The sequence below is a fragment of the Lynx canadensis genome, chromosome D4 (genome assembly GCF_007474595.2).
Source record: "Lynx canadensis isolate LIC74 chromosome D4, mLynCan4.pri.v2, whole genome shotgun sequence".
NCBI lineage: Eukaryota > Metazoa > Chordata > Mammalia > Carnivora > Felidae > Lynx > Lynx canadensis.
The window spans coordinates 65,962,434-65,984,854 of NC_044315.2; the positions used below are offsets into that span (position 1 = coordinate 65,962,434).

General features: G+C 36.2%; 1 long non-coding RNA gene across 1 annotated transcript; it reads left to right on the forward strand.

The window, feature by feature from the left end:
- The first annotated feature begins 97 nt into the window (after positions 1-97).
- On the forward strand, positions 98-21,398 carry LOC115500082. The gene is made up of 3 exons (XR_003964376.1): positions 98-108; positions 9,841-9,846; positions 21,287-21,398. It is a non-coding gene; the product is annotated as an uncharacterized LOC115500082 (long non-coding RNA).
- The last annotated feature ends 1,023 nt before the right edge of the window (positions 21,399-22,421 follow it).

Here is a 22,421-nt window from a genome sequence, read left to right on the forward strand (position 1 = left end):
CTCCTAGCTAGTCATCTTCTGCTGAATCCTATTTATTTCCTTCCTCTACGAGCATTATGTTTAACCCTATAAAAATACATGAGTAGACAACTAAAAGCAGTCCTCATTGTTGTCCTTCTCAAAAGAGTGTCTACCCCTAAAATAGATGACAAATTCTACTCTTATAACTATATTAAAGAAGTTCAGGCCATTTTAAAAATTATGTGTCCTCACTATCACACCAATGATTTAGAAATACTGGAGCCCAGCACTTTGTCAAGTGTATGTCATTCACTTCAAGAATAGCAAACATGTAATAATAAAAAGATACTTAAATCATCTTTACCCATCTAATGAAATGAAGGATTTCATGGTGGAAAAAAAATTGCTTCAGAAGTTTGCCTCAAACACAGTGACATGATGCTAATGTGCCTCCACAGAATGTTCACTACCTAAAATTCCAGTATTATCTCGTACAGCAAACTCATCCATTCTCATTGTTTCAATGAATCACCATAAAATGATGAATCAAAATCTGTAAGATCTGGATCCTAAATTTCTCTCTGAATTGTTTTACAGTGTTATCATCTAAATGTAATAAGTAAAACATGTTTCTTTCACTCATCATGTTATCTTCTACCATATTGTCTTCCTGCCATTTTCCCAGTATAAAATGTTTCTTCTTCACAGGTTCCCTCCTGTTCTTTTGATAATTTCCAAAATTCTTAAAATAAAAGCATGACACCAGCAAGATGGCAAAATAGAAGGTCTCCAGTTCTAGTCCCTACACAGAAACACTGATTTGGTAACCATCCACAGAGCAAAGTGTTTTTGTACAAGTTTCAGGATCCAGTTACAAAGATGAAACATATCAGTAGAGCCTAAGATTGAGAAAAGTTGTTTGAGAAAGCAGGCCAACACGCTGGTAGAAAGACCATCAACTGTGGACCTGGCAGACTCAGAAGCTGCCTTATCCATGTGGAGACTCAGCTCCAGCAACTGCGTGTTCTTAGTCCAGCAACTGCTCTTCAGTAGACCTGGCAGGAACTACACCCAAATGGCTCCTACTAATAGCCTCCATCCCAACCACAGTTCTGACTGAGGACCTGGAAGCATCCCCTTGTTTGAGCACAAGTCCCATCCGCACAGGGACCCAGCATGAGCCACACATGTACAAACTCCTGGTAACAAGGCCACCAACCAAAAACCCAACTGCAGACATAGAAGCAGCCCTGTGACCCAGATCCGGCCCCATCTGACAGAGATCCTGGAAGTAGTCCTGTCTGAAGATCCAGCAGGAGAAAGTCATTACTTGCCAAAATCAGTCTATGAAGACTGGAAGAGGTTAATGCACTTTCAAATGCAAGGACATCAATACAAAGCTACAAGAATAATGGAAAAACTCACAAAAATGATACATCCAAAAAAGAAAACCAAAGAGGGAAGGAGAAAATTCTGGAGGTGACAGATAAGTCTAGGGTATTGATAGAGATGATGGTTTTACAGGTATGTAGTTATCTCCAAACATACCAAGTTGTGCAAATTAAACATCTAGAGTTTTTGGTTTATTAATCATACTTCGATAAAAGCAGTAAAAAAAAAAAAAAATCTTAAAATGACCTGAAAAGTTTTCTAAGATCTAGATCCTATATAACTCTTTAGCCCCAGCTTTCACCAATGTTTACCTCTTCCCACTGTTCTGCACCCTTTGTTCCAGCTGAACTTTTTAAAAATTTTTTTCAATGTTTATTTATTTTTGAGAGAGAGAGAGACAAAGCATGAGTGGGGGAAGAGCAGAGCTAGAGGGAGACACAGAATCCAAAGCAGGGTCCAGGCTCTGAGCCATCAGCACAGAGCCTGACATGGGGTATGAACCCACAAACCGTGAGATCATGACCTGAGCTGAAGTTGGACACTTAATCGACTGAACCACCCAGGCGCCCCCCAGCTGAACTTTTTTTTTAATATTTACTTTTGAGAGAGAGAGAGCATGAGTGAGGGAGGGGCAGAGAGAAAGGGGGGCAGAGGCTCTGAAGATGGCTCTGTGCTGATAGCAGCAAGCTGGATGTGGGGCTCAAAATCACGAACCGTGAGATCATGACCTGAGCTAAAGTCAGACACTTTACTGACTGAGCCACCTAGGAGCATCCCCAGCTGAATTTCTTTTAATTCTCAGACCTATCACCTCTCTCCCTCTCTCTTTCTCTCTTCCCCTCTATTGATGAATCTTTATTTTTTTAATTTTTTTTTTAACATTTATTTATTTTTGAGACAGAGACAGAGCATGAACGGGGGAGGGTCAGAGAGAGGGAGACACAGAATCGAAACAGGCTCCAGGCTCTGAGCTGTCAGCACAGAGCCCGACGTGGGGCTCGAACTCAAGGACCACGAGATCATGACCTGAGCCAAAGTCAGCTGCCCAACCAACTGAGCCACCCAGGCTCCCCGATGAATCACTTTTTATCCCAAAATCTAAGTGCTTGGATTCCGGTCAATGTACTCTGTCATGAGCCATGTTTGTTTGTTTGTTTTGTTTTTGCTGATAAAGAAAATAATGATTAATATAATTCCACTGCTGGAAAGAGTCACATCCTGATTGGAGTCCAAGCTGGAAATCAGTTGCCAATTTCATATTGATATATTACTTTCTGTGTCACCCTGTTTGACACCCTCACTAACAGAAAAAAATTTGGATCACATCTATTTACTAATGTAATAACTGATAAATATAAGATACACTATGCTTGCAAAACTTGAAGTTAAAATCATTTTACCACTCTGTCCAGTGGCAAGATAGTCCCAGAGGATTCAAAAAATTTAAACTGTGACATACTGGCAGGAATTTTTGACTTGTGATTACAAATATTTCTTACAAAAATGTTTTAAAGGTTATATTCCATTTAAAGAAACCAAAAAATGTCCTATGATTATAAAAATAAATAAGTAAATTGTGTAAATACTCAAGTTTTGAAATACTGTATCAATATGATGAGCTAATTGGGCAACTCTTCAAGACATTTAAATGAAAACTAGTAAGTGTATCATTCAGGAAGAAGCTAGTTTAATGTTTCCTTTTTGGGGGAAACAATTTATGTGACCAATTAGAAGGTTCAAATACCTAAATGTATAAAACACACAAAATAAAATAGATGGTTTTTTCAAATCACCAAGAGATTTTCTGTATGAAACTAGTCTTAACAAGATTTCCTGAGAGGTTTTTTTTTTTCAAATATTAAAAATACATATCTTTTAAATTCACAGATATCTTGTCAAGTTAAATGTGTGATGCAAGACAGACTCTAATGGAGGCAAGAGTGGCAAACGAATTTTTTTAAAGTGTCATTATAAATACCCTTAAGCTTCCTTTAGAAAAAAAAAGTTATCCTATTTAAAAAGAAAAACTTTTTAATAGATTGTTTATAACTCCAACATAGGGAGTAATGAAAAATAAATTTTAATGGTCCCTTTGAAACATAGTTTCCTCTACTGAACAGTTAACAGTGTTTCATTGTCATTCCTGGGGGACAAGAAGAAAGGGAGAGGGAAGAAAGTCAAAGTATCAGAAGATTAAACAAACTTAAACTCTAAGTAATGAGGAGAGAGTCATAAGTAAACTTTTGTCACATAATATGCTTTCTGCTAAAGTCTTCCATCTGTTTCTAGTTTTTTCTGCAGGAACTACTGGTTCCCGTGACATGCCACATTGTATAGACCATAGTAAAAGGACCTCCATTATTCCTACAATTTTTTATGCAGTCTCATTTTCAATACCCATAAGGCCATGAAGATACTTTTGATAAAGCCATTCCTCTACATTTACATGATAATCACCTATATTCCTTGTAACATTGTTGTTCTTAAAACAACTAAATTATATAATCACTAACATTTCTCAGGACCTATTATGATATGGAACTTAATAAGAACCAGGTATTTGAAGTTCAAGAAACTGAACTATAACCTTAATGGCAAGAACTCTTTCTTATGTTACTCATATTCTTACACAGATATGGGATTTTAAAATGATTACATTTTATGACACACTATTGATTAGAGACTATCTAAATTAACAGTAATTACATTGTCACAATGACTGAGTTGATTACAGGATATCAGTGTTAATATGTATGCAAGATGTATATTATTGATTTTTTAAAGAAAATATTAAGATTTTGGCCAATATAATTAACACTATTGCAATTAGTGAGAAAGAGCTATTAAACATAAATTTTATGCATCAAATCTAAAAGATTTAATTTTCAAAGGATTTTAAAGAGTACAATATAATCAATGGCTCAATGTTGGGGCGGTGATGAAAGAAATTATTGAAGTAGACTATAAATAACAAACAGAATATTCACCATATTAATATTTGTTAAAAATGAAATTCTGTCTTCACAGCAAATAGTTATCAAAACAAGGGCCAGCATACCAGTTGAGATTAAAATTCAGGAACATAAAGCAAAAGTAAATTACAGAAGAGAGACAAATGACAAAATAATCATGTATGACAGAAGACAAAAATTTAAGAAAGTTCTTATGTGTTTACTAGCATCAGGTTAAGATAGGGAATTTGACCACCTTGTCTAAAGAGCTATGTTAAGTATCATAATGAAATCATAATAAATTCCAAATATTATGATACAAGAGTACAGTGTATGCAAAGTTACATTATATTTCAATAAGTATATTATAACTTGTTAGTATCTTCCCTAATATCATCTCTTAGTTTTCTAAACATAAAATACAGAATTTTCTTTGACTTGCCTTTTACAAGATAAAGAGCATAATGACAAACTCCAGACTATGGTTCTTTGTATAGTTGGTACAGATGACCTCTTCCTGCTTTATCTTTTGTGTATATCATACATACATATTATATCTATACCTTATTTTAGGATTTGGCAGGAACACTAACATTCCACATTTCAAAACATGTATTGAAAGTTTTTCATCAATATTAAAGAAATGAGCACTAATATTTATAATAATATAAAATATGCTAGCAAAGCTAGTGCCTGTAATAAAACATGGAAGTGGGTCTAAAAAGAAGTCATAATGTTTTATACAAAAAGCATTTAATATGGTTTCTAAAAAAGGAAATACAGTCTGCTTTTAATACTAAGCAATCCTATTATATGCGTTTTTAAGTTTATTTACTTATTTTGAGAGAAAGAGAAAGGGAGGCGCAGAGAGAGAGAATCTTAAGAGGGCCCCTGACTGCTGGTGCAGAGCCTAATGTGTGACTCAAACCCACAAATCCGTGAGATCATGACTTGAGCCAAAACCAAGAGTGGGACACTTAACCAACTGAGCCATCCAGGTGCCCCAGCAATCCTATTACATTTTGAGAGTAGTTTGTTATATGCATCAAAGAATAAAATATAGGGGCGCCTGGGTGGTGCAGTCAGTTAAGCGTGGGACTTCAGCCAGGTCACGATCTCGCGGTCCGTGAGTTCGAGCCCCGCGTCGGGCTCTGGGCTGATGGCTCAGAGCCTGGAGCCTGTTTCCGATTCTGTGTCTCCCTCTCTCTCTGACCCTCCCCCGTTCATGCTCTGTCTCTCTCTGTCCCCCAAAAAATAAATAAACGTTGAAAAAAAATTTAAAAAAAAGAATAAAATATAAATGGCCTCAAGAAAATAGAATTCAGATGATAATGGAATCATATTTTCAAATTTCTGAAGAGAAATGACTGTAAACTCTAAAGTGGATAAATTAACTTTCAGGACTGAAGATAAATAACTTTCCAGACAAAGGCTAAGAGATATTTATCACTTAAATAACCCACTGAATAAACTATTAAAAAATGTGCCTACAGAAGAAGAAGAAAATTCAATCTAGATGGAAAGAGTGGAATGAAGAAAAGCATGAGTCAAAAAAGAATGAATAAATATATCAATAAATCTATAAAATTATTGCCTTATTTTAAAAAGGAAAACATTTTGCAAATTTAAAAACAAGGTCATGGAATAAAATTCTAGAACCCAAAATATAGAAGATGATAACAGAAGCTGGCAATTGGAAGTAAACATTCTAAGATCCTTGCATTTGTTCAGGAAGACTAAAGTATGTCAGTTAGGTTTAAACTCTGCTATGTTAAGCAAACATCTCTTAAAAATAAGTGTTAATACAAAAACAAAAGAAATAAGATATCAAATTTTCAAGGAAATAAAACTTCACAATCTAATATAAGTCAGGAAAGTTGGGAGAAAAAAAGCAGTAAATAAATGAGTATAGTAGATAGAAAACACCAAATAAGAAAAATAAGATTAAAGATATATATTCAAACACATTAGTATTCTTCACAATACATATAATTATGTTAAACATAACCAGGTGGAAGACAAAGATTCTCAGATTGGATTCTCATTAATCTAGCTGTATTTTATTTACAAGAAAAATATTTAAAACTTGACAAAAGGAAGTTTAAAGCAATGGAATAGAAAAAGTCATGCCAGACAAACACCAACCAAAGGAAAGTTACTGCTGAGAGTATACAAAATTGGCCTTGAAGTAAAAATCACATAAGCAGAAAGGCCAGAAAGAAAAAATGATCTTCGACCTAGTCATACAAACAGCTTCAAAATAAGACAAAAATCTCCATAATTATAACACACAAATTTTGTGAAGACACTAAATAAAAGTAGGTGATTTTAATACACACCTCTCTCAAACTGGTAGTATAGAAATGTGAAAATAGAAGATTTGAATTCTATAGTTATTAAGATTAGTTAAAACAAATAATTATATAAGAAGATATATATTCTAATATGGAAATCAGATAATATGTAAGATACGTACAATTTTATATTGAAACACTAGAGAACATGTATTTCTAATACAAAGCAAGTCTTAATGAATAATGAAAAATTAAAATCAGCCACAATTTCTAGTTATGATACAATAGAATTAGTTATAAGTAACAAAAATATAACCTTACAAATATTTTAGATTTGGAAATCTTGAAACATGCTTCTAAATGATTCATTGGCTAGAAAAGAAATCATGATGGAAATTACAAAATATTTAGAACTTGACATTAAGATTACCACCAAAACCAGTTACTATAATTCAACTCTAAAAGGAAATATATAGGCATAAATAAATAGATATTTCAATTTTCAACATGAATGTGAAAATAAAGATTGGAAATTAATGCACTAAGCATTTAATTCAAACAGTAAGAAAAAGAACAGAAAAAAATACTAAAGACAAGGAAGTACTGAAATAGTTGCTTAAAAAGTTGCCAGGACAAAATAGTTTCCCTAGAAAACTCTAATAAATTTTTGAAAACAGAGGAACTATCCTATCCATTTGTTTTGCAAAATAAAAAAAGAAGAGCTTCTCAAACTAATTATTTTGAACCTAGTATAAAGTGAAACAAAACTGCACAAGAACAAAAAAAGGAAAACATATGTCACTACTACAAACATAGATCTAAAAATCCTAAGTAAGATATTCATGATATAATCTAGCAATGTATAAAATAGTAGTACTTAATATCCAAGTAAGATTCACCCCAGGGATCCAAAGAAGTTTTAACATTAGAAAACATGGTAATGTAATTTCCAATAACAATTAAAGGAGGAAAAAAGTATGCCCATTTTAGTAAATGCAGGAAAGACATTTGATAAATTCAACAGCATTATTAATTTTTTAAAAAATCTTAGCAATTAGAACAGAAAGGAAGTTCTTCAACCTGATAAATGATACCTATGAAAATTTCACAGCAAATATCATAGGCAATGATGAAATATTAAACATATTACTTTTAATGTTCAAAATAAGACTTTAAAATGCCTGTTTTAGGGGCTCCTGGGTGGCTCAGTCAGTTAAGCATCCAACTCAGGTTCAGGGCATGATCTCAGAGCGAGCCGAAGCCCCTCATCAGGCTCCACTGTCAGTGCAGAGCCCTCTTCAGATCCTCTGTTTCCCTCTCTCTCTGCTCCTGCCCTACCTTTACTCTCTGTCTCAAAAATAAACATTTAAAAAAATTTTTTAATAAAACTAAAGTTTAAAAAAATGCCTGTTTTTGCCTCTTCTATCAACATTGGACTAGAGTTCAATTTTGAAAAGAATAAGAAATATAATATATAAATAAGAATACAAAGGAAGAAATGAGGGGCGCCTGGGTGACTCAGTTGGTTGAACGTCAGACTCCTGACTTCGGCTCAGGGCATGGTCTCATGGTGATGGGATAGAGTCCCGTGTGGAGCTCCAGGCTGAGTGGCACTTCTTTAGGATTCTCTCTTTTCCTCTATCTCTGCCTCTCCTCTCCTTGCTCTCTCATGCACACGCTCTCTCAAAATACATAAACATTTAAAAAAATATATTATCATTTTCCCAGACAATATAACTGTCTAATGGAAATGAAGAAAAGTTAAAATTTGTTTAATGTTTATTTATTTTTGAGAGACAGAGTGTGAGCAGGGGAGGGGCAGAGAGAGAAGGAGACACAGAATCCAAAGCATACTCCAAGCTCTGAGCTGTCAGCACAGAGCCCGATGCAGGGCTTGAACTCATGAACTGTGAGATCACGACCTGAGCTGAAGTCAGGATGCTCAACCGACTGAGCCACCCAGGTGTCCTGGAAATGAAGAAAAGTTATAAACAAATTATTTGAACTAATAATATTTGCTGAATCTAAAGATCAATATTAAAAAAAATTAATTGTGGTCTCTATACCAACCACGCTGGTTAAAAATATACATATTTTATAGAGAGAAGTTAAATCACTATGGTGTACACCTGAAAAAAAATGTATGTCAATTATATTTAAATCTTTTAAGTTATAATTTTAAATGTTTAAATATTTACATATTTTTAAAAGAATCTCCCTATAGCAACATATATATTAAGTACCTACGAATAAATCTAAAAAAAAGATCGTGGGGTGCCTGGGTGGCTCAGTCAGGTAAGTGTCGGACTTTGGCTCACCTCATGCTCTCACACTTTGTGAGTTCAAGCCCCTCATCAGGCTCTGTGCTGACAGCTCAGAGCCTGAAGCCTGCTTCAGATTCGGTGTCTCCATCTCTTTCTGCCCAACCCCCATTCATATTCTGTCTCTCTCTCAAAAATAAATAAACATTAAAACAATTTTTTAATATCAAATACTTTATAAGGAAACTTCTAAATCTTTATTAAAAAACAGAATAGGAGGGGCACATGGGTGGCTCAGTCAGGTAAGCAGCTGACTTTGATTCAGGTCATGATCATGCAGTTCATGGGTTCAAGTCCCACATCACACTCTGTGCTGACAACTCAGAGCCTGGAGCCTGCTTTGGATTCTGTGTGTCTCTTTCTGCCCCTCCCCTGCTCATGCTCTGTCTCTCTTTCTCTCAAAAATAAATTTAAAAAAAAAGAAATCTAAATAATCAGGGAGCTTTATTTTACATATAGTTATGAAGTTCAAAAATATTTATCCCCAACATTTGCTCTAAATCTAATGTAATTCTATCAAAAGTCTAATGGAGTGAGGTTTTCTTTCTCCTCTTTGGACTTCATTAAGTTGATCCTAAAATTTACATAAAAGAACAAAAGATCAAGATTCACTAAGAAAATATTGCAGAATAAGAATAAGGAGATGGTAACCACTTTATCAGATATCAAGAATGATTATAAAGTTGTCAATATTTAGATAACGTAGTATTGGTGAAGATAAAAAGACAAGAAAATCAACAAAATAGAAAAAAAAATTCAGAAACATCCCAAGGATCTACAAGAGTTTGGGACGACCTAGGAAGATGGTGGCATAGGAAGACGCTGGGCTCACCTCGTCCTGCTGATCGTGTAGATTCCACCCACATCCGTCTAAATAACCCAGAAAACCACCAGAAGACTAGCAGAATGGACTCTCCAGAGCCAAGTGTAGATAAGAGGCCCATGGAAGAAGGTAGGAAGGGAAGAGCGGCGGTGCATGCTACACGGACTGACAGGAGTGAGCCAGGGCAGTGGAGGGGCAGCCCTCACAGCAAGGCAGAGCCCCCAAAGTCTGACTTGGAAAAGCAGAGGAGCCAGACTCTGTGAGTTCTGACAGCCAGCGGAACTTAATATCTGGAATGTGAAAAGTCAACAGCTCTGCTCTCGGAGAGCTGGGAGGGTGGGAGGACGCCGGGTGGGAGGGTTGTTGAGCCCCAGAAGACAGAGCTCAACTCGCGGGGGGGGGGGGGAACAAAGATGCTGGCAAGCGCCATTTCCCTCTCCCATCCCTCAGCCGAAATTTCAAAGGGAACCAGTTCCCATCACTGAACTTGCTTGCAGTGCACAAACGCCCAATGCTCTGCTTCTGTAAATCCATCCCTCTGACAGGCCTGCCTCCCTCCCAGTGCTTCAGTGCCCCTCCCGCAGGAGACCACTGACCTCAAAGGGAGCTAAACCTGCCCCTCCTGCCCCTGTGTACCTTGCGGATCCACCCCGGTGAATACACCCTTGGCTAAATCCCATTGAAGCAGCACCGCAAGCCTGGCAGTCTGCAAGTAGCCCAGACAGGGGCCACACCACTCCACAGTGAGTCCTGCCCCTGGAGAGGGGAAGATAAGGTACACACCAGTCTGACTGTGGCCCCAGTGGTGGGCTGGGGGCAGACATAAGGTCTGACTGTGGCCCGGCCCATCAACACAAGTTACTCCAGACAGCACAGGGGAAGTGCCCTTCAGTTTGGAGCCACCACAGGGACTACCCAAAATGACTCAATGGAAGAATTCTCCTCAAAAGAAACTCCAGGAAGTAGCGACAGCTAATGAACTGATTAAAAACAATCTAAGCAATATAATGGAACAAAAATTCAGAATAATAGTCATAAAATTAATTTCTGGGGTTGAAAAAAGCATAGAGGACAGCAGAGAATCTATTGCTACAGAGATCAAGGGACTAAAAAATAGTCATGAGGAACTAAAAAATGCTATAAATGAGGTGCAAAATAAAATGCAGGTGGCCATAGCACGGATTGAAGAGGCAAAGGAGAGAATCAGTGAATTAGAAGATTAAATTATGGAAAAAGAGGAAGCTGAGAAAAAGAGAGATAAATCCAGGAGAGATAAAAAAATGAGGGGAGAATTAGAGAACTAAGGGATGCAATCAAACAGAACAATAACCGTATCATGGAAATTCCGGAAGAAGAAGAGAGAGAGAGAAAGGGGCTGGCTGAAGGTGTACTTGAACAAATCATAGCTGAGAACTTCCCTGATCTGGGGGAGGAAAAAGGCATTGAAATCCAAGAGGCACAGAGAACTCCCTTCAGACATAACTTGAATCGATCTTCTGCACAACATATCATACAGAAACTGGCAAAATACAAGTATAAAGAGAAAATTCTGAAAGCAGCTAGGGATAAAGAGGCTATAACTTAAAAGGTAGACACATAAGAACAGTAGCAGACCTATGTACTGAAACTTGGCAGGCCAGAAAGGAATGGCAGGAAATCTTCATTGTGATGAACAGAAAAGATATGCAGCTGAGAATCCTTTATCCAGCAAGTCTGTCATTAGAATAGAGGGAGATATAAAGGTATTCCCAAACAAACAAAAACTGAAGGAATTCATCACCACTAAACCAGCCCTACAAGACATCCTACAGGGGATTCTGTGAATAAAATGTTGCAAGGACCACAAAGTACCAGAGACATCACTACACGCAAGAAACCTACAGACATCACAATGACTCTAAACCCATATCTTTCAATAATAACACTGAACGAAAATGGACTAAATGCGCCAACCAAAAGAAATGGGGTGTCAGAATGGATAAAAAAAACAAAACCCATCTATTTGCTGTCTACAGGAGACTCATTTTAGACCTGAGGACACCTTCAGATTGAAAGTAAGGGGATGGAGAACTATCTATCATGCTACTGGAAGTCAAAAGAAAGCTGGAGCAGCCATACTTATATCAAACAAACTAGACTTTAAGTTAAAGGCTGTAACAAGAGATGAAGAAGGGCATTATATAATAATTACAGGGTCTATCCATCAGGAAGAGCTAACAATTATAAATGTCTATGCACCGAATACGGAAGCTCCCAAATACATAAAACAATTAATCACAAACATAAGCACCTTATTGATAAGAATGTGGTATTGCAGGAGACTTTAATACCCTACTTACAACAATGGATAGATCATCTAGACACAGGATCAATAAAGAAACAAGGGCCCTGAATGATACATTGGATCAGATGGACTTGACAGATATATTGAGACTCTGCATCCCAAAGCAACAGAATATACTTTCTTCTCGAGTGCACATGGAAAATTCTCTAAGATAGATCACATACTAGGTCACAAAACAGCTCTTAATAAGTATAAAAGAAATGAGATCATACCATGCACACTTTCAGACCACAATGCTATGAAGCTTGAAATCAACCACAGGAAAAAGTCTGGGAAACCTCCAAAAGCATGGAGGTTAAAGAACATCCTACTAAAGAATGAATGGGTCAACGAGGCAATTAAACAAGAAATTAAAAAATATATGGAAACAAATGAAAATGAAAATACAACAGTCCAAATGCTTTGGGATGCAGCAAAGGCAGTCCTGAGAGGAAAATACATTGCAATCCAGGCCTATCTTAAGAAACAAGAAAAATCCCATATACAAAATCTAACAGCATACCTAAAGGAAATAGAAGCAGAACAGCAAAGACACCCCAAAACCAGAGGAGTAAGAGAAATAATAAACACCAGAGTAGAAATAAACAATATAGAATCTAAAAACACCTGTAGATGAATGAAACCAAGAGGGGGTTTTTTGAAAAAATAAACAAAATTGATAAACCTCTAGCCAGGCTTCTCAAAAGGAAAAGGGAGATGACCCAAATAGATAAAATCATGAATGAAAATGGAATTATTATGACCAATCCCTCAGAGATACAAGCAATTATCAGGGAATACTATGAAAAATTATACGCCAACAAACTGGACAACCTGGAAGAAATGGACAAATTCCTAAGCACACACCCACTTCCAAAACTCAAACAGGAAGAAATAGAAAACTTGAAGAGACCCATAACCAGCGAAAAAATTGAATCAGTTATCAAAAAAATCCCAACAAATAAGAGTCCAGGACCAGATGGCTTCCCAGGGGAATTCTACCAGACATTTAAAGCAGATTTAATACCTATCCTTCCCAAGTTGTTCCAAAAAATAGAAAGGGAAGGAAAACTTCCAGACTCATTCTATGAAGCCAGCATTACTCTGATTCCCAAACCAGACAGAGACCCAGCAAAAAAAGAGAACTACAGGCCAGTGATGAATATGGATGCAAAAATTCTCAACAAGATACTAGCAAATCATATTCAACAGCATATAAAAAGAATTATTCACCATGATCAAGTGGGATTCATTCCTGGGATGCAGGGCTGGTTCAACATTCACAAATCAATCAATGTTGATACATCACATTAAGAAAAGAAAAGATCCATACTATACTGTCAATCGATGCAGAAAAAGCCTTTTACAAAATTCAGCACCCTTTCCTAATAAAAACCCTCGAGAAAGTCAGGATAGAAGGAACATACTTAAACACGATAAAAGTCATTTATGAAAAGCCCACAGCTAACATCATCCTCAATGGGGAAAAACTGAGAGCTTTCCCCCTGAGATCAGGAACACGACAGGCATGTCCACTCTCACTGCTGTTGTTTAACACAGTGTTGGAAGTGCTAGCATCCGCAATCAGACAACAAAGGAAATCAAAGGCATCAAAATTGGCAAAGATGATGTCAAGCTTTCACTTTTTGCAGATGACATGATATTATACATGGAAAATCCGACAGACTCCACCAGAAGTCTGCTAGAACTGATACATGAATTCAGCAAAGTCACAGGATACAAAATTAATGTACAGGAATCAGTTGCATTCTTATACACTAATAATGAAGCAACAGAAAGACAAATAAAGAAACTGATCCCATTCACAATTGCACCAAGAAGCATAAAATACCTAGGAATAAACCTAACCAAAGATGTAAAAAATCTGTATCCTGAAACCTACAGAAAGCTTATGAAGGAAGTTGAAGAAGATATAAAGAAATGGAAAAACATTCCGTGCTCATGGATTGGAAGAATAAATATTGTTACAATGTCAATACTCCCCAAAGCTATCTACCCATTGAGTGCAATCCCAATCAAAATTGCACCAGCATTCTTCTCGAAACTAGAACAAGCAATCCTAAAATCTGTATGAAACCACAAAAGACCCCAAAGAGCCAAAGTAATATTGAAGAAGAAGACCAAAGCAGGAGGCACCACAATCCCAGACTTCAGCCTCTACTACAAAGCTGTAATCATCAAACAGCATGGTATTGGCATAAAAACAGACACATACAACAATGGAATAGAATAGAGACTACAGAATTGGACCCACAAAAGTATGGCCAACTAATCTTTGACAAAGCAGGAAAGAATATCCAATGGAACAAAGACAGTCTCTTTAACAAATGGTGCTGGGAGAACTGGACAGCAACATGCAGAAGAATGAAACTAGACCACTTTCTCACACCATTCACAAAAATAAACTCAAAATGGATAAAGAATCTGAATGTGAGACAGGAAACCATCAAAACCCTAGAGGAGAAAGTAGGAAAAAACCTCTCTGACCTCAGCTGCAGCAACTTCTTACTTGACACATCTCCAAAGGCCAGGGAATTAAAAGCAAAAATGAACTATTGGGACCTCATCAAGATAAAAAGCTTATGAAAAGGAAACAATCAACAAAATGAAAAGGCAACCGATGGAATGGGAAAATATATTTGCAAATGACATATCAGACAAAGGGCTAGTATCCAAAATCTTAAAGAACTTACCAAATCCACATCCGAAAAACAAATAATCCAGTGAAGAAATGGGCAGAAAACATGAATAGACACTTCTCTAAAGACATCCAGATGGCCAGCAGGCACATGAAAAGATGCTCAACGTCGCTCCTCATCAGGGAAATACAAATCAAAACCACACTCAGATATCACCTCACGCCAGTCAGAGTGGCTAAAATGAACAAATCAGGAGACTACAGATGCTGGCGAGGATATAGAGAAATGGGAACCCTCCTGAACTGTTGATGGGAATGCAAATTGGTGCAGCCACTCTGGATAACAGTGTGCAGGTTCCTCAAAATATTAAAAATAGACCTACCCTATGACCCAGCAATAGCACTGCTAGGAATTTATCCAAGGGATACAGGAGTGCTGATGCATAGGGGCACTTGTACCCCAACGTTTATAGCAGCACTGTCAACAATAGCCAAACTATAGAAAGTGCCTAAATGTCCATCAACTGATGAATGGATAAAGGAATTGTAGTTTATATATACAATGGAATACTACGTGGCAAAGAGAAAGAATGAAATATGGCCTTTTGTAGCAATGTGGATGGAACTGGAGAGTGTGATGCTAAGTGAAATAAGTCACACAGAGAAAGACAGATACCAAATGTTTTCACTCTTATGTGGATCCTGAGAAACTTAACAGAAGACCATGGGGAAGGGGAAGAAAAAAAAAGTTAGAGAGGGAGGGAGCCAAAGTATAAGAGACTCTTAAAAACTGAGAATATACTGAGGGTTGATGGGGTGTGGAAGGAAGGGGGAAGTGTGTGAAGGGCATTGAGGAAAACACGGTGTTGTATGGAGAACACTTGGTGTTGGGATGAACCCTGGGTGTTGTATGGAAACGAATTTGACAATAAATTTCATATTTAAAACTTTTTTTAAATAATCTTTCTTTTTATTTCCTACTTATATGGGTATATATAATAAAATTAATCTTCAATTCAAAAAATAGAGTTTGATAACAGATATCATCAGAGGGTTTGATAAATGTTAAAGCATTATAAATCAGTTCATAGCAAATGGACTATTTGATAAATCATGCTTGGTTATTGATTATTCATACTGACTAGAAAGATAACAATAAATGTCTACCTTATGCTATATATAAATTTGATTAGTCAAAATTATAAAAAGCAAAATTTTAGAACTTCTATAGAAAATTATGGAAGAATATTTTTATGACATACAGGCAGTAAAAGTATTTGTTAAACAAGCTAAAAAGCAAAAAGGGAAAAGAACAAGAAATTCAACCTCCTTAAAATTAAGTGTTCTATATAACAAAAGACACCATTGAGAAAGTAAACATTAGACATAAATGGGAAAATTTATCTGTAGTACACAGAAACAAAAAAAGGATTAGTCGAGAATATGTTTCTAAAAAACATAAACAGAGCGTCTGAGTGGCTCAGGCGGTTAAGCATCCAACTTTGGCTCAGGTCATGATCTCACGGTTTATGAGTTCAAGCCCTGCATCAGGCCCAGTGCTAACAGCTCAGAGCCTGGGCCCTGCTTCAGATTCTGTCTCTCTCTCTCTCTCTCTCTCTCTCTCTGTCCCTCCTACATTCATGCTCTGTCTCTCTCTGTCTCAAAAATAAACATTAAAAAAATTTGAAATACATAAAAAATTTAAACATCCAATAAAAAATAGCAAGTTATACAACATAAAGTCCTACAACCAATATCAAAAATATGAAAGGATAATCAAATCATAAGTAATAAGAGAAATGAAATATTTTTCTAATGTTTATTTTTGAGAGACAGAACAAGTGGGAGAGGGCAGAGAGAAAAAGAGGGAGACAGAGGATCTGAAGCAGGCTCTGTGCTGACAGCAGACAGCCCCATGAAGGGCCCAAATTCATGAACTATGACATCACGACCTGAGCCAAAGTCAAGAGTTGAACCTGTAACCCACTGAGTCACCCAGGAGCCCCCAAAATATTTTTAAATGTGATACTGCCCACCCAAAAAGTAGTTAAATACTAAATTATGACAATAATATGGACAGACACAAAATCTAATTCATTGCAACTGGAGTATTAACGTTTTCAAGAGCAAATAAGCAAGACCAATGGAGTTGATCCCATAATTCCACTCACAGGTTTGTACTAAAAAAGAAAGAATGAAGAAAAAGCTAGTCTGTGCCATCATCTAGTGGTCTCACAATAGAATAGAAAATATGATTCCTTCAGCAATGTTTACAAAGGTCTCTTGAAAGAACCTGCACAGGGATGCACCAACACCTTATACACATGTAGACTTTATACATGCAGTAACTACCCTCACTACTTTACTGGGTTAACATTTGGCTGCATCTATCTTGCTTCCTTCTACAGATTTGCATGAACTTAACCTTGTGACAAAACCAAACAGAAACATCTTCAGGAAGAGTGTGTCACATGTATACCCCATATAACTTCAAACACCTTTCAAATAATACCTACTGTTATGAGAGGCTTAGAAAATGCTTCTCTGAACTAACCAGACTCGATTAATAATTTAAAAATAAGCCAGTATTAAGTATCAACAAGAATATCGTGCAAAAGGAGCTCTTAAACACTTCTACCTGGGTACAAATTTGGAAAATTAGCAAAGATTAATATATATCCCAAAATAAAAGAAACCATTAAACTTTTAAAAACTCTTAAAACAAAAATAAGCATTACAAAAAAAGATGAATATGCATATACACTATGACACAAAAATTCCTCTCCTATATATATTCTCTAGCAATGGTTCTTAACTCCATAGGACATCTATGAATACATGGGGACTGGTAACTTAGATGGAATAAAAATTCATCTTTATTTTTACCAACTTCTAATTGAAATTTAGTAGTTCTTGGGTAAAGTTTTACATATGAATTTATCAAACTTTAAAGTCAGAGATAGTCTTCATGTTATTCAAGTTGTTTAGCAAAAACCAGAGTGAAACCTGCCCCATCCTTTTATTTTTATCTCATAATCAGATAAAGATAGTACAAGAAAATATAACCTTTTATTTTACTTATAACATAAATGTGGGAAATAAAAAAATGTACATATTCATAATATGTACATATTCTATGAAATAAAATGTTCTAATAATGACAACACTTGAATCAACTCTCCTGTAAATAACAAACATAAACTCGAGACCAAAAAAAAGGCTTTTACAACTTCCTGAAACTAGGATCTCAAAGAGATATTTGAACTCCCATGTTCATTGCAGCATTATTCACAATAGCCAAGATGAGGGAACAACCTAAATGTTGATGGACAGATGAATGGCTAAAGAAAATGTGGTATATACATATAATAGAATATTAATCAGTCTTAAAAATGAAAGAAATCTTACCACATGTGACAACATGGATAAACTTTGAGGACCTTACATTAAGGGAAATAAACCAGTCATAAAGGACAGGTACTCCCAGACTCCATGATGCATCTAAAATAGTCAAACTCAGGGGTGCCTGGGGGGCTCAGTCGGTTAAGCATTGGACTTCAGCTTAGGTCATGATCTCACAGTTTGTGAGTTTGAGCCCCACGTTGGGCTCTGTGCTGACAGCTTGGAGCCTGGATCCTGCTTCAGATTCTGTGTCCTCCCCTCTCTCTGCCCCTCCCATGCTCATGCTCTGTCTCTCTCTGTCTCTCAATAATAAATAAATGTTAAAAAAAATTTTTTTAAATAAAATAGTCAAACTCAGAAGCAGAGAGTAGAATGGTGGTTGCCAGGAAGTTGAGAACAGGAGTAAATGGAGGGTTTGTTATTCCACAGGTATGAAGTTTCAGATATTCAAAATGAGTAAGTTCTAGAGATCTGTGGTACAACATTGTTCCCATAGCTAACAATATAGTGTTGTACACTTAGAAATTTAAGAAGGGTTAGATCTCATGTTAAATGACTTTTCTATAATAAGGAAGATGTGGTTTATATATGCAATGGAATATTAGCCATCAAAAAGAATGAAATCTTGCTAGTTGCAATGACGTGGATGGAGCTAGAGTATTATGCTAAGTGAAATAAGTCAGTCATAGAAAGACAAATACCATGTGATTTCATTAATGTGTGGAATTTAAGAAACAGAACAAATGATCATAGGGGGGGAAAGAGAGAGGAAAACCAAGAAATAGATTCTTAACTCTAGAGGACTGATGGTTACCAAAGGTGAGGTGGTGGTGGATGGGTTAAACCGGTGATGGGGATTGAGGATCACTTGCTGTGATGAGCACTGGGTGTTGTATGTAAGTAGTGAATCACCAAATTGTAACCTGAAACTAATATTACACTGCATGTTAACTAAGTGGAATTCAATTTTTAAAAAAAAAGTTAAAGATTAAAAGAATAAAAACAAACAAAAAAATGCCTTCTTGAAGTAGTCAACAGCATTCAGAAAATGAAAAGGGGTAGTCAACATTTGTAAAAAAGAATAGCACTAGGTAAGTTTCCCTCTTAGTGATTTCAAGACAAGGGAAGGACAAAGTCATAATCACTAGAGGTTAACTAAAATTCAGATGGAAAATTCAATCTCATTGACTTGAAGAAACAAAGGACAGATTTCAGGAAGACCATATCAGTTAAAAATGTTAAAAAAAAACACCACAAACAACAACAACAACAACAACAACAACAACAACAACACAGAAAGAGACAGCTAGAGAATAGGAGTCCAGGTTTCTGTATAAGCTCTACCTAAATACTGGATGATCCCTAACTACACATAAGCAGATCTAAGCCTAAAATACGTGAGCAGAGATTTTAGTGGCTATCCACCTCAGATGAGTTTGAAATTTGAGTCCTGCCAAAATACTTTCCGCTAAAACAAAGCACCAATTCTTGTGGCAAATTCAATGTCCAAGAACAGGCACAGATAGTTTTACTACAACAGGCTCTTCTGGAACTTTTCTAGTCTTCCCATCAAGAGGGAGAGTCTTGGGGTGCCTGGGTGGCTCAGTCAATTGAGCATCCAACTTTGACTCAGGTCATAAACTCATGGTTGTTGAGTTCAACCCCCACATCAGGCTAGATGCTATCAGCCCAGAGCCTGCTTTGGATCCTCTGTGCCCTTCTCTCTGCCCCTGCCCTGCCCATGCTCTCTCTCTCAAAAAAAAATAAACATTAAAAAAAAAGAGGTAGAGCCTTTTTCATTTTTATGTATCCCCACAATACTGAGTGAACATATTTGGCATCAAACTTTAGCAAAGATCCTGGCACATATTTGAATCTTAAAATATGAATAGAATTGTGCTCTTCTAATTAAGACCTACACAATCCTGGAGTGCTGGAAGAAGAGAAGTGTAGATGGAATTAAAACACTAAAACCTGGAAGTACACAGTGGGGTCAAGGGCCAGAAAGTTGTTAGAGTGTAAGTGACAGTTGGGAAGCAAAGGCAGGAGTGTGCTGGATACTCCTTGAGGCTGTGCATCCTTTTTCCTCATAGGGAATTAAATGAAAGAAATAAAATCCCAGTCCTCCAGCTTTGTCATTCCTTCAAAAAGCCAAAAAAGTGAAAAGTTGCTGAGATTCCAACAACAAAAAAAAAACCTGTTTTATTTCCACTTCTTGTATGTTTTTCCTATTTATCAAAGATATAATGAAATTCATTAAAATTGCCTAATATGGGGAAATGCATACACTATATATTAATTATAAAAAAAACCCAGTAAGTCAAGAAATGTAGTATGTTCTTACGCATGTAAATACATTATATGAATAGATGTCAAAATTTTAGTATTTATTCTTTAATTATGATTGACTTTCATTTTTCCCTTTGGAACCTCTCAAATTTCTATACTATGTATTATCTGTATAGTCAGGGAAGTAATAATTCAGAGAAGAAAAATTACTATTTAAAAAGTTAAGTATAATTAGTTCTTGAAACATCATCCCTAATGTAATTAAAAGTTACTACCTTCTATACTATTTAAATATTCAACTTTAAATCACTTCTGGCATTACAAAGTCTCTTAGAAGAAAACAAAGGAGGATTTAAATTGGTTACCAGAACCACTGGTGAGGGTCTGGAAATAAACATTTAAGGCTCAGAGGTAGAAAAGTATTTATGTGACATATTACTTTACTATTGCATAAAAATTTATAATATGATGTTCTGTTGAGCAGAAAGATTTGTTCTTCCCTCTCCCTCATCACTACTAATAGTTGTGTGTGATTGTGGAATACTCAACTGTAGGTTTTAGTTGACTTTTAGCTCTAAAAAGAAAACTAAGCAGTCAATTCACTGAGGAGAAGCAGCAAACTGTCACAAGAAGTTAATAAAACACTGATGAAAAAACAAAGGAGAATGTTTTCCTTGCTTTGAAAACTGAAATTCCAATTAGCCATGCTATCTACTGTAGATAGAGAAGATGAGAATCCTACATTGAAGATGATTTTTTTTATTACGTTTTTAATTCCACTGTAGTTAACATACAGTGTTCTATTAGCTTCAGGTGTACAATATAGTCAGTCGACAGGTCTATACACTATTCAGTGTTCATCATGATAAAGGTACTCTTTAATCCACATCACCTATTTCACGCATCCTCTACCTACCTCCCTTCTGATAACCATCAGTTTGTTCTCTATAGTTAAGGTCTGTTTCTTGGTTTTTCTATTTTCCTTTGCTCATTTATTTCTTATATTCCACATATGAGACCATATAGTGTTTGTCTTTCTCTGACTTTTTCACTTAGCATTATGCTCTCCAGCTCTATCCTTGCTACTGCAAATGGCAAGATTTCATTCTTTTTTATAGCTGAGTAATATTCCATTGTGTATCTATACATCTTCTTTATACATTCATCTATCAGTGGACACTTGGGCTGCTTCCATAATTTAGCTATTGTAAATCATGCTGCAATAAATATAGGAGTGCATATATCCCTTTGAATTTGTGTTTTGTATTTTGGAGGGTAAATACCCAGTAGCGTGATTTCTGGATTGTAGGGTAGTTCCATTTTTAATTTTTTGAGGAACCTCATACTGTTTTTCCAGAGTGGCTAGAACTGCCCATCTACAGTGCATGAGGGTTCATTTTTCTCCACATCCTTGCCGTCACTTATCATTTCTTGTGTTTTTGACTTTAGCCATTCTGAGCAGTGTGAGGTAGTATCTCATTGTAGTTTTGATTTGCATTTCCCTCATGATGAGTAATGTTGAGAATCTTTTCATGTGTCTGTTGGCCATCTAGATGTCTTCTTTGGAGAAATGTCTGTTCATGGCTTCTGCTCATTTTTTAATTGGATCATTTGTTTTTTTGGGTATTGAGTTGTATCAGTTATTTATATATTTTGGATACTAATCCTTCATCAGATATGCAATTGGCAAATATTTTCTCCCACACTGTAGGCTGCCTTTAATCTTGATTGTTTCCTTCGCTGGGCAGAAGCTTATTTTGCTGTAGTTTACTTTTGCTTTTATTTCCCTTGCCTCAAGAGACATATCTAGAAAAACGTTATTACAGTCGATGACAGAGAAATTACTGCCTGTGCTCTCTTCCAGAATTTTTATGGTTTCCTGTATCACATTTAAATCTTTAATCAATTTTGAGGTTATTTTCACGTATAGCATAAAAAAAGTCGTCCAATTTCATTCTTCTGCATGTAGCCGACCAGTTTTCCCAACACCATTTGTTGAAGAGACT